This window comes from Mus musculus, chromosome 11 (assembly GCF_000001635.26).
Source record: "Mus musculus strain C57BL/6J chromosome 11, GRCm38.p6 C57BL/6J".
In the NCBI taxonomy this organism is placed as follows: Eukaryota; Metazoa; Chordata; class Mammalia; order Rodentia; family Muridae; genus Mus; species Mus musculus.
Window position 1 is genome coordinate 18,857,821 of NC_000077.6, and position 12,428 is coordinate 18,870,248.

General features: G+C 39.4%; 1 long non-coding RNA gene across 5 annotated transcripts in view; it reads right to left on the reverse strand.

The window, feature by feature from the left end:
- Positions 1 to 12,428, reverse strand: part of 8430419K02Rik — a 31,760-nt gene that overhangs the window by 11,970 nt on the left and 7,362 nt on the right. For 4 of the 5 annotated variants that reach the window (XR_001780165.2, XR_003949854.1, XR_003949856.1 and 1 more), the window contains exon 2: positions 10,729 to 10,829. This is a non-coding gene — a long non-coding RNA (RIKEN cDNA 8430419K02 gene). Of the gene's footprint in view, positions 1 to 1,183; positions 2,342 to 10,728; positions 10,830 to 12,428 lie in introns of those variants that run through there. The other variant, XR_003949857.1, reaches the window with a different exon arrangement.

A 12,428-nucleotide genomic window follows, 5' to 3' on the forward strand; every position in this document is an offset into this window, starting at 1 on the left:
GTTTGATTAAAAATACTCAAGAGAGAGTCGACAGTGGACAGCATGCCTTTAATCCCAGAACTCTGGAAACAGAAACAGAGAGGATCTCTGAGTTCAAGGCCAGTCTGGTCTACAGAGTGAGTTCCAGAACAGCCAGGGCAGTGTACAGAGAAACTCTTGTCTTGGAGGGAGAAAAAAATCGAAAGAAAGAAAGAAAGAAAGAAAGAAAGAAAGAAAGAAAGAAAGAAAGAAAGAAAGAAAGAAAGAAAGAAAGAGAGAGAGAGAAAGAAAGAGAAAGAAAGAAAGAGGAAGAAAGAAAGAAAGAAAGAAAGAGAAAGGAAGGAAGAGAGAGAAAGAAATGGAGCAAGAAAGAGAGAGAAAGAGAGAGAAATGAAGGAAGAGAGAAAGAAAGAAACAAAGAAAGAGAGAAAGAAATGAAGGAAGAGAGAAAGAAAGAAACAAAGAAAGAGAGAAAGAAAAAGAAAGAGAGACAGAGAGGAAGGGAGAGAGAAAGGAAGGAAGAGAGAGAAAGAAATGGAGAAAGAGAGAAAGAAAGAGATAGAGAAAGAGAGAAAGAAAGAAAGAAAGAGAGAGAGAAAGAGAGAGAAAGAAAGAGAGAGAAATGAAGGAAGAGAGAAAGAAAGAAACAAAGAAAGAGAGAAAGAAAGAGAGAAAGAGAGAGGAAGGTAGAGTGAAAGAAAGAAAGAAAGAAAGAAAGAAAGAAAGAAAGAAAGAAAGAAAGAAAGAAAGAAAGAAAGAAAAGAAAAAGAAAGGAAGGAACAAATGAACAAACAAACAAAACAGGAAGAAAGAAAGAAAGTTCGGAAGAGAGGAAGAGAGGAAGAAAAGGGATGTAAGAAAACAAGGTTTCCAAGCTGCTTCTCACTGTTATTCTTTTATATATATTTTTTTATTACGTATTTTACTTAATTACATTTCCAATGCTATCCCAAAGGTTCCCCTACCCACCCACTCCCCCTTTTTGGCTCTGGCATTCCCCTGTACTGGGGCATATAAGTTTGTGTGTCCAATGGGCCTCTCTTTCCAGTGATGGCTGACTAGGCCATCTTTTGATACATATGCAGCTAGAGTCAAGAGCTCCGGGGTACTGGTTAGTTCATATTGTTGTTCCATCTATAGGGTTGCAGATCCCTTTAGCTCCTTGGGTACTTTCTCTAGCTCCTCCATTGGGGGCCCTGTGATCCATCCAATAGCTGACTGTGATCATCCACTTCTGTGTTTGCTAGGCCCCGGCCTAGTCTCACAAGAGACAGCTATCATTCTTAAAGCCTGTTGCTTTATTGGGCAGGCTCTCAATGTTTGTATGTATCTGAAAACATTCTGTAATAGAGACTTTTTCAAAAGTTAATTCTTCCTTAACTTAATGCCCATTCTCAACTCCTCCCTCTGCCTTCCTCCCCACACCCTGGTTTTTCCCAAAAGTAAAAAATCCATGGGAGGCAAACACATTTAGTGAACGCCCCTCTGGTCACAGCACGTCCTGGGCACCACTTATGACTGTTTGTAAAGCAGACTTTACAATAAACATGGTGGTTTTAAGCCAACAGCTATAGACTGGCTCTCAAATGTCAGATCTGGTCTAGGTTACTTGCAACATCTTCAGCAGAATCTGTTCTTAAACATACTACTTACAGAAATGCACAATTGAAGACCACTGGCATTCTTCTGCCAACTATATCATGTCCCTAGGAATATTTTAAAATTGGATTTAATTAAAAGTGTCAAATGTTAAAATTGACCTGAGATTCATGAAATACAAAAAAGAATTGGCCGGAGAGTATGGCTGAACCAAATTTCAGACACCTAGATAAGTAAAGTCACGAATGTAATTGTACTTTCTACTCAATTTCTAATTTTCATTAGAAACAAGATGAACACTGCCTATAAACTTCATAGTCAAGCTTAATACAAAACTCAGCTTTTCATTAACATCATAATACCAAAAAAATGGTCTAACAGAGGTCGTAAAGATAGCGGGTGCATGATAGGGCTAAGCTAATTCAGAAAGGGCCACAGTAAGTGGTACACAAGTGTTTGATTAGTACTTACAGACATAATAAATGGAAGGGCTTCTTAGTATTCATCCCTGCCCTAATCGTTCTATGTTTCATAAAATGAATACACTTAACTGTTTGTCAGACTGGCAAGGTTGTGTTTGGTTACTGAGAGTGCTGTAACCGGGTGGCTTAAGCAGCAGAGATTTGTTCACACAGTTCTGAGTGCAGGGTTTCTGAAATCAAGCTATATCCAGGTTTTCGTTGTTGTTTCTTATTGTTTTTCTGGTCTTCTCCCTTTGTCTTGTAGGTAGGTATCTGCTTTCTCAGGGTCCTCTCCCAAACCTCTTCTTAAAAAGACAACAGTCATTATCTCAGTCCACCACATCCATTTAACCTTAACTATCTCTATGAAGACAAGATACCATTACATTCTGAGGTGTTTAACATGGACACTCTGAAGGGATAAAACCCAGTACATAACACTCTCGTTGTCTGGAACTTTAGCTGATGCACAGCAAGGTTTGAACCACGGTCATCAATAACATTTTCTTAACACGGACAAGTATAATAGTTTCAGCACACGTGTTGGTATGTATTTCTTTTGTGGTTTTTTTTTTTAACATGTTGTATATGTAGGTGTCCTTCCCTAATTACAGAGACAAAATGGGAAAAAACAATGTAACATACACAGGAGCTACTTGATTGTATTTGCTAAGAAGGAAAGAAAGAAGAGGAGGAAGGAAGAAAGGACAGCACTCCAGCACTTATTTAAACGTGCTTCTTAAAGCTCACTGCCCATTTGCCCTGTACTTAGCTAAGGAAACATATATTTACCGTTTGGTTTGTTTATACAACCAACAATAAGTGAAATTACTACCAGGCAGAAAATTATATTATTTAGTTAAAGACATAAGCAAACTATTCCTATGGAGATGAGACTGCAAAATGCTGAAGGGCTCCCTGCAACACGGCTGAAGACACCTAGCTCCTCCTTTAGAGAGAAAGAATACTCTGGATTTGCTTTTGTGTCAAGATGCTGTAGGATAGGATACCCTGTTATATCTCTACCCTTTGTTAACAGAGCTGTGCAAACACCAAGAAAGGGTATCATTGTGTATTGGTGGACAACAAGGTCATTGTCCTGCATCTTTATGCTGACTTTTGCCTTTGTTTTTCTATCCCTATTACAGGAATTCTGACACTGCACGCTTGGAGCTGTGAAGCATACTGCAAACACACATCTGTAGAGGTCAACACATGTTTTCTTGAAAGGGATACCTCAAACTGTTTAGACACTATTGACCAAAGTGATATAGTGAGCAGGAACGGCTGTGGTTACTCTACAGTTACGTCTGAGTCTCCATGCCAGATAACAAACTTTATAGTTTATTTACCACACTCCCCCAACTCTCATGGTGGTGGCTAACACTTAACATTTACCTCAAGACATTTTTCTACCTTTAGGGGGACCAAATGATCAAATCTCTTCCCTTTCCCCTCCCTTACCTCCCACCATGTGTCCCACCACCACCAATGACAATAGCTCCTCAGCCAGGGTTGGGACTTCATGCCCACCTCTCCCTCCCCCTTATGCTGGGATTCATTCTGACTTGAGCTTGTGTAGACCCTTGCATGTTCTCACAATAACTGTGAGTTCATATATGTGACAACCCTGTTGTGACAGCACCGTTGCCTTGCAGTCAGCCACTCCATCTTACGATCTTTCTTTCCCCTCTTCTGTAAAGATCCCAGGGGTCTGAGATGAGAGGAGGTGACAGTGATGTACCATTTAGGCACTCTACAATTTCTTGGTCTCTGCACCTTGGCCAGTTGTAAGTCTCAGTGTTAATTATCATCGATTGCAAAATGAAACTTTTCTGATGAGGGTCTGATGAGAAGTGCTTATCAATGTATGTAAGGATAAATCTTTAGGTTTATTATTATGACCACTTAATAGAATTACAAAGATAGGTTTCCTAGAGGGCCTATGATTTGCCTTGCCATGGGTTCTCAGCCCCAATAATAGTACCAAGTATGAGTTCCATCTCACGAAAAGGACCTTAAATCTGATTACTTTCATGGCATTCACAACACTACTGCATCAATGGGCATGCTTTGTTAGACTAGTAGTTACTCTACCTAGAAAATTCACACTGGGTACTACTGATGATTCATCTCCCCCCTCTGGTAGCATGGATAGCATCTTCCAGAACTATGAAAGCTAGCCAGTAGGTATAAAGCTTCCATTTTAGTGCCAGCTTGATTTGCCAATGTTCTACAACTCAAGTATATGATGTCTTTAGAAACAGGATCTTACTATCAAGTTCTTGAGGGTAATAAAGCATTATCAATAACCTAAAACCTATGGGGGGGGGTCTCTCTGACCTGCCTAATCAGCAACTCCAGAAGAGGTAACATATACCTAACCTTGGGCTTTTTATTTATTAACCTGTGGTGTCTAGGGCAGGGCATCCCGTTATAGGATATCTCCATTGAAACTCAATTTATGTACATGTATATATTATCCCTCCCTAAAGTCCTTCCTCTACTCCTGCCCTGTCGCCCCATCCCATTTAATTCTTCCCATTCCCTCATTCCCCTTTGCTGGTAACTAATGTCTGCTGTCAGAAGGAAAGTCAGTCTTCTTTAAGGTTACGTATGATACTTGATAAGTGACTGTGGAATAAAAATTAGACTTTGTGAGTTACAAACAAACAGAGGACAATAGTCGTGTGAGTAGGGAAGAGGTGCCTGGATCTAGGAAGAAATGGGAGAGGGGTCAATATGACCAAATACATTGTGTAAAACTCTCAACTAAAACAAAAATAAGACGACAGCTTCAAGATAAAATACCCTCAGAGTCCATCTCTGTCACCCACGTGGACATCAGCTGTTGAATTAAAGATCCTTCTCACCTTAATGTATCTCTCCACTACTAGATCTGTGTTTTCTCAGATTCCACCATATTTGCCTTTCCTTCTCATTGTACAAATATTTTTACATCTTATCTCCAAATTTATCATATCCAAAAAATGTGGAAGCTACAGGAAAAAACTAGACACTGATGGGTAAAGAGCAAGGTGGCAGTGAATGCCACACCCACAGAGCTGACCATACAGAGAAGGGAAAGCTGTGAGGTGGTAAGTATGTAGACAGAGGACTCAATAATGACCCTGCTTCTTTTAAAGCTATGATAATCAGGGGATACTCAGTATCTGAGTTGCTTGACTTAGAAAATGCTTTTAAAAGTTTTAACAAGCAATGAAAAGAGTCCTTCACAGTCTGACTGGCGAGTCCAGGAGACGGTGGGGTGGGTGGGATCATTCTAAGTGTTGCAGAGACAGAGCAGCTGAGTAATCTTCCTGCTCATTCCTCCTGACACAAAGTTTAGGGGATCTCAAAACAATATGAAGAAAATTAGTGCATGAGAACAGGCTCAGAGGGGCCATTAGGGACATTTGGCTGTCACAAGCTGAGTCCCTATAAACACTGGGGACTAGGAAGACAACAAAGAAAGGGCAGACATGTGCTAGGTGGTACCTGTTCTCAGTCTTTCAGGCTGAGTTCCCAGGGAAGTTAAGAAGTTAATACAGTGAGGTCCTCAGGAACACTGGGACTTTAGTCACTTTGTTGAGCCTCATGGAGAAATGTGTGGTTTATGAGGCAGAAAAGGCAGATCTGAATAACTTTGACATGTCGATCAAGCTTATAAAGTGATTATAATGCCAGTCAAAAGGGGAGAAGAGTAAAGCAAAGGGCTTAGTTAAAAGCAAAGTCTACTATATCACGACAAACTAGGAGAACAGTAAAACAAAAACAAAAATAACAATTGAAGCGTTTGCATAAAAGCACTTTACATGAGTAGTAAAATGCTCTCCTGGGCTTGGGGTAAGATCTAATGATCTGTTACTCAGCTATGAGTTGTTGCTCAGGCAGATCTCCGAGGCTCCACTCAGTACAGGCTATTGGTTGCATTCCAGAGCTACATATTAAGAATTTATTACTGAACACATTGGCTACAGGACATGAAAAAAATGACGTCAGAACTGTATGTTCCTTCTATGCTGCAGGCATTTGTGATGCCAGAACATATTATACAGGCTTCTGAGGGAGATTGTTGGCAAAAACAAAACAAAACAAAAACAGAAACAAAACAAAACAAAAAACCAAACTCCTGAGTGTACATAGGTATATTCCCAGCATGCCAGACAAGAATGCATGCTAGTGCTATAGTGGTCTAACTGGCATAGATGCAACCAATCTCTTTCTAATTGCATTTAAGACCCGCTTCACAGAAGCAAACTTGGGTTTGATACTGAAACAAGCAAAAAGATCCATAGCTGGAAAGGTCACAGACCCTAGTGGGAAAACAACTGCTATTTATTTATCTTGTTTTGTCAAACTGATATGATTTGCCTTTCAGACTGACTTGCAAACATCTGTGTCTGCACACACAGCCTGCTGCTATCATCAGCAGTCATGAAGGGAAAGATTTTTCACATCACATGGCTGTTAATGTGGAGACTTATGACTTGTCAATCAATAGAGAATAAATAACTGTTACTGTGGCATAGTGTCCTAATGCTCAGACATAAATGAGATAAAATAATCAGACATGAATTATCACACACACACACACACACCAAAGCTTAGAAAACATCACAGAAGTGAAAGAGGGAAGTATGTAGGAAGTGGAAGAAATGTTCCTATGTTATAAATCTAATTTCTTTGAATAGAAACATTCCCTCCTAAAGGAAATGGAAAGCTTCACAACACTCCGGAAGCTTAAAATTTTAAATTAAAATAAAAAAAAAATTAAAAGGGCTCAGGAAACTTCTAAGACAGAAAATTCAGTAATTTACAAGACTCATGAGACTCGTGAGACCTGTTCCCAAATTCATATAAACATTGACCAGCTTCTGGGGAAAGGACACTTCCGTTGGAAGCTGCCCGTAAGGACTGAGGAGAGCGAGCATCAGTGACAAGGCTACCCCAACACACTCACTGGGACAGGCTTTGTGATGATGAGCTGCCTCTGACTCACCAATGCTCCTGTAAGGAGCCCCTTATCCATGTTCCTGTAAGTGACTCTAGTCACCATTAGGTCATCAAGCTGATAGTTTCTTTGATTGACATCCATTCCCTAATCTTGGGTGAATATTCATCTGGTCACATTTCCTAGGAAATGTTTCGCAAAAGCATCACAAACCCACATCCATACCTATATTTACATATCCTTGATGGCTGTTATGGAAAGTCTACTGCTGGGTAACATGCTTACTTTTACAAATTTTTTTCTTTTCTAAAACACGTTTTTATCTTGTAGTTATTCTTTGATGATTTCATACATGTGTATGATGTATTTTGTTCATAGCTTCCCTAGAATAGTCTTTCAACTCTCCCTGATATTTCTAAATTTTTATTCCTAGCCAGAATCTCTCCACTGAAATACAGAGCCAGTTTTCCATAATAATCATCTCCAATTTGATAAGCTGGCTTCTTTCTGTCTGACCTGTCCCTTCTTCTGGAGTTACTACCCGGGAAAATAGACCACAATTCCCTCAGCATTCCAAGGAAGAAATGATACCATGACTAATCTTTACACTTCCTGTCTACACTTGTACCATCTCTTAAGTGTCTTCCTGTTCACCACTCCCACCATCTCCTCCCACCATTTTCACGGCAGCATATTTTTTACTATTTCCTGAGTTCTCCACTTTTATTCACATTTCCCTCAAGGTATCACTCAGGAACCTGAGGCCTGTGCTGTCGTGGACTGACCCATTCTTACTAAGACTGAGCTATACGAATAGTGCAAGAGTTGATCCATGCTTCTGGACACCAAACTAGCACTGTCTCCTTAGGGCTACTGAGCAATTGTAGTTTGCTCATGAAAATGACTAGGTGAATGGCCCAACTTGTTTTGTGACTAGGTTAAATCCCAGTATAAATTAACTGAAGTCGGTCAGCAAGTTGACTGCACATTTTTGTAGAAATGCCATTCTTTTGTGAGCAGCATTGCACACTCTCGAGCACACACACACATACACACACACACCGTATATTTCCATGGTGTTACCCCTAAAATCTATGAGACTAAGAAAGTTAATAATGTTAACTGGTGAATATTTTACAAAAGTCACTAAGCTATTTTATGCCCTCAGCTCTTTCAGTTTTCAACTTATGTCCTATATCTGCCTCTTGGTTTTGACTTCCTTGGGTACTTGTAATTATAAACTACTTTCTCTCTCAATTCACTGACACTTCTTCAAATACTCTCCTTGACACACACATGCCTTCTTTAACATTTACAAATAACCACATTCCAAAATTAATAGGGGAGCCTTGCAGTTAGAAACATGAAATCAGAAGGCTGGTGGTGATAGTCACCAGGAAGCCACATTATTTCTGGAACTGTTCCCCTTCAATGCTCTGCCTTGTGCATTCTACTCCATGTTGCAAACACTCCAGAATGCGGCTTGTTTCTCTTTTCCCTCCTACTTCTCCACTGTATCTGCTTACCCTGGTTATGCCTGTCACAGCCTGAGCTTGCCTGCTGGAATCTGCTCCTCTCGCACTCTCTGTCCAGTCCAGGTTTGGTAATGATTTCCTGCTATTGTTCACCTCTGAGTTGACATACTAACATCTGGTTGGCCTCTTTGTATCCAATTCCGTGCATTAAATTCCTGACCTTGAATAAACAGAAGGGTTTCTGCTCAACAGAACTCTAATACAAAACTGACATCTATCTCAGCCCACCACAGAGGCATTCGGTGGCTCCCTTTCTCCTGCTTGTTGAGTTAAAGTCTGTGTGCTCACAGCAAGGATGGCTTATAGGTTGGTGTTGTGGTTTCTTATCAGCTGTACCCTATGAGCAGCTCTCAGGATAGGGACAATGGGCAGGTAATCTCAGAATCTCCAATGTCCTTCTCATTGCTTAGATTATACACTGGATTTTCACGGTTTCAAAACACAAAACTCGTTAATTTTGTTGTTATTGTTGTTGTTTAATGTTTAATGTGGTATGCTAAAAGTTTGAAAGGATTTAGGACAGGACCCCGTGTAGAATAACACAAAATTTAAAAATAAATTAAGCATTAGCATTTCCTTTCTAGCTCCAGAGGGGTAAGAGGTGGTAATAAGTCAGGAGCTAGAAGCACTTTTTCTCTTTATATATGTCATGTTGTTTCTGGTCTCTCTGATCACCACCCGGCAATTGGTAAAAGCACCTTCTATTTCACTATAGCCCAGGAATCAGGCAATAACTGCATCATGACTCTGAGAGAAGGCTTTGAAACATGAAGGCATTTTCATTTGCTTCTGGTAACTAAGCAAGTAAAAAAACTTTTTAATTGTTTTCAAATTCTAAGAGATCCCTAGAATTTTGAGAGCAATTAGCAATCCCTTCTAAGTCCAGGTTCCACTAGGGAAAAAAAAAAAAAAGTCTGACCCTCTCTCTGGACTGGAATGTTGTATAGTTTAAAACAGCTCATCATTTTCTGTAGTGCAAAGTCATTTTCAAAATAAATATATATGAATAAAATTTAACGGTCGGGAAGCAGATCCACTGAAGATATGTTTCAGGTATTCTATTAAGTCAGAATTACTGACCAAAGTGCCTAAAAGCCTAGTCACTAAGCTAGCCATCTGACATTTTAACTAATCCAAAGGTATGGCACACAAATATTTTTCTAAGTGTATTATGCTAGCATGGACATTTTATATTAGCATATTATAAAACTCTTAACCATTATATTACAACATCAAATAATCATTGCACGCTTTAATACAGCACTGCTTTGACCACAAGGAAATCAGAAAACAGACTACTAATTGTCCTCGGAAGATTCTGGCAGGATGTTAAAGAATAATTCCTTTTTCTTAATCATAACAGCATATTCGTCTTACAAATTTGCCTGGAGTTGACTTCCTGGTCTAGTGTGAATCACAGTAGCTGCTGAGTTGGCAAGGTAAGGCTCTTATGTCCTGTGAAATATTGCAGGTGCCAATTGTAACAAAGTCACCATTGTCTTCCTTTAATGAAGCTAGTAGAAATAGCTAAGTGTCCACAAGTGCATCCCAGGGTGCCTTGTGTCCAGAAGGCAATTACTGCAAGGTGGTAGACAATTGAGATCCCATAGCCCATGCTTCGGCACTGCTTTGCAATAATGAACTGTTAGTCTATTAGAATCAAAGGAAATTATCACAGCACACATTGAATCAGACACTCTGACCTGTGAGACATGGAAATGGTCATGATTTATGGAAAGTCCACAAAGCCATCGAGACCCTGCGTCATGCAGAACATTTTACATGTATAATCCACAAAAATCCAGATTGTTAGTTGAGAAGAAATTTACCTGCAAAGCTCTGTTCTTTGTTTGCTTGTTTGTTTCATGTGTTTGTTTTCTTTCTGTGGCTTGTTTTCTTCATTTTTATGTGTTGCTATGCTAAAACAAGTGCAAATCCCTTATGTTTGGTAGAACCCACTCAAGATTTTTGTGATCAGCAGTATGGATGCTGAATCAACACACATTTTAATTTTTCCAACTTTTTAACTACAAATAAGACCTTACGTATACTCTCTTATAGTTTCATATTTACATCTTGCTGTTATTCTTTGAAATCATTTTCTCCCATCATAAATATACTATTATTTTTAATTTTTTTATGTGAATCAGTCCTTTTCTGTGTCATAGAACAGAGCTGGGACAATGTTATAGAAACTTACCTTAAAGTAGTAAATAGTGCCAGCTGTGGGATTGCGCACCTATAATTCCTGCCTTCAGGAAACAGAAGACAGGATTGCCACAAGTTCCAGACCACCCTGGTCTACACAGCAAGGCAAACACACAGAATTAAAGGTAAAATCATAAGTTATTAGATATATTACAAGTACCTGTAAAAGTGCCATACATTTTACTCAACTTTACAAAATATACCATTTCTTTTTAAAGTCCTTATTTTGAAGTGAATATTGTTTCGCTCTTAATTTGTGGAAACCTAATTACTTTAACAATAACAGGCTTGCAGTGATTTTTTTCAAACAGTTTTTAAACATTCTCTTTATCTTAATGTGTGATCAAATAATTCACTTATTTTGTAAAACTCGTTTCTTGTTACCCAGATACCAAAAGCAGACCTATAAAGGATAAAATTCTTTGGAGTTTTATTTTTCTTTTCTAGAATTCTAAAAGTATAGACATATATCTTATGTCTCTGACATTTAGATGAATTAATGTGAATTAAGGTTTAAAATCCAACTTTTGAAAAGCTTAGCTCTCTTTCTGATATTTTAGAGAGACTATTGTATCTTCATTTTCCTCTTACTTCCCCCAATGACTTCCGTGTATGACATAGAAAACCTGTATCACCTTACTTCTTCCAATGTTTTTTAAATGAAAATAGTTTTCATCGTTAATTATTAAAATCTGTGTCTCTGAAGATTTTTCTCAGGCTAGCCTCTGTAGAAAGTTCTGTGAATAGAGCTGTTACATAAATCACCCCCCCCCCAAGTAATAGCTTAATTACTTGTAAACTCTGGAAACCATTAGTTTATCATCCTTTGAAGTGAACAGGCGACTGGCCAGGCTGAGAGCAAAACACTTGTTACTTTTTCATGTAATCAGCTTAATTTCTTTTTTTGTTATTTTTCGTTATTTTGAGAAGGAAACTTGACTGGATATACTTTCATGTTCAAAAGATTAAAAGTTGTGTCATTTTGCTTCATAAATGGCCTCCGCAATCCACTTACAAAATACGCAAAGAAATATTGAAGGCTCTGAAGATAATAATTTATGAGCTTTTGGAAATCAGGGGAACTCAAAGGTAAAGTTGTGTTAGAATGACTGCAATACTGTAAAAGAGAACTGTCCTAGCTTTCTGCCCCTGAACAACATCCCTTACACAGCCTACAAAGTTACAGGAGCAGCCTGCTGCCTGCATCTCTCCCTCTGTCCCCTTTTCCTCCTCCAGCTAAGGGTTGAGGTTGTCTGTGGTGCTGAGCTTGCTTCGGGCGCACCTTCCTTAGGACCTCCAGGGAGTGCCCCCTCCCCCCCTCCCCCCCCCGCCCCCCCACACACACATTTTCTCTGAGGGTTTTTTTTTCCACCCCCAATTCATTGTCAGGTATATTTTCATCCCCACAGGCCAAACATAGATCAAAGTAAGTTCTGAATGTGGGTGGTTATTGCGAGGTTGAAACACTATATGTCTGAATATTACACCCCTCCCCAAATGAGGAAGGAAAAAAGAATAGGAGCGGAGCGGAGGACTGTTAACTGCATCTAAGCAAGATGGTGCTCTTCCTGGTTCCTGACAGGCACCGGTGGGAGCCAAACCACCTGGGAAGGAGCCTGTTTTAAAGGACAACAGATGAAAAAGCACCTCGAGGCAGGAGGTACCTGAGCTCAGCGGCTAAGGCCTTCCCTT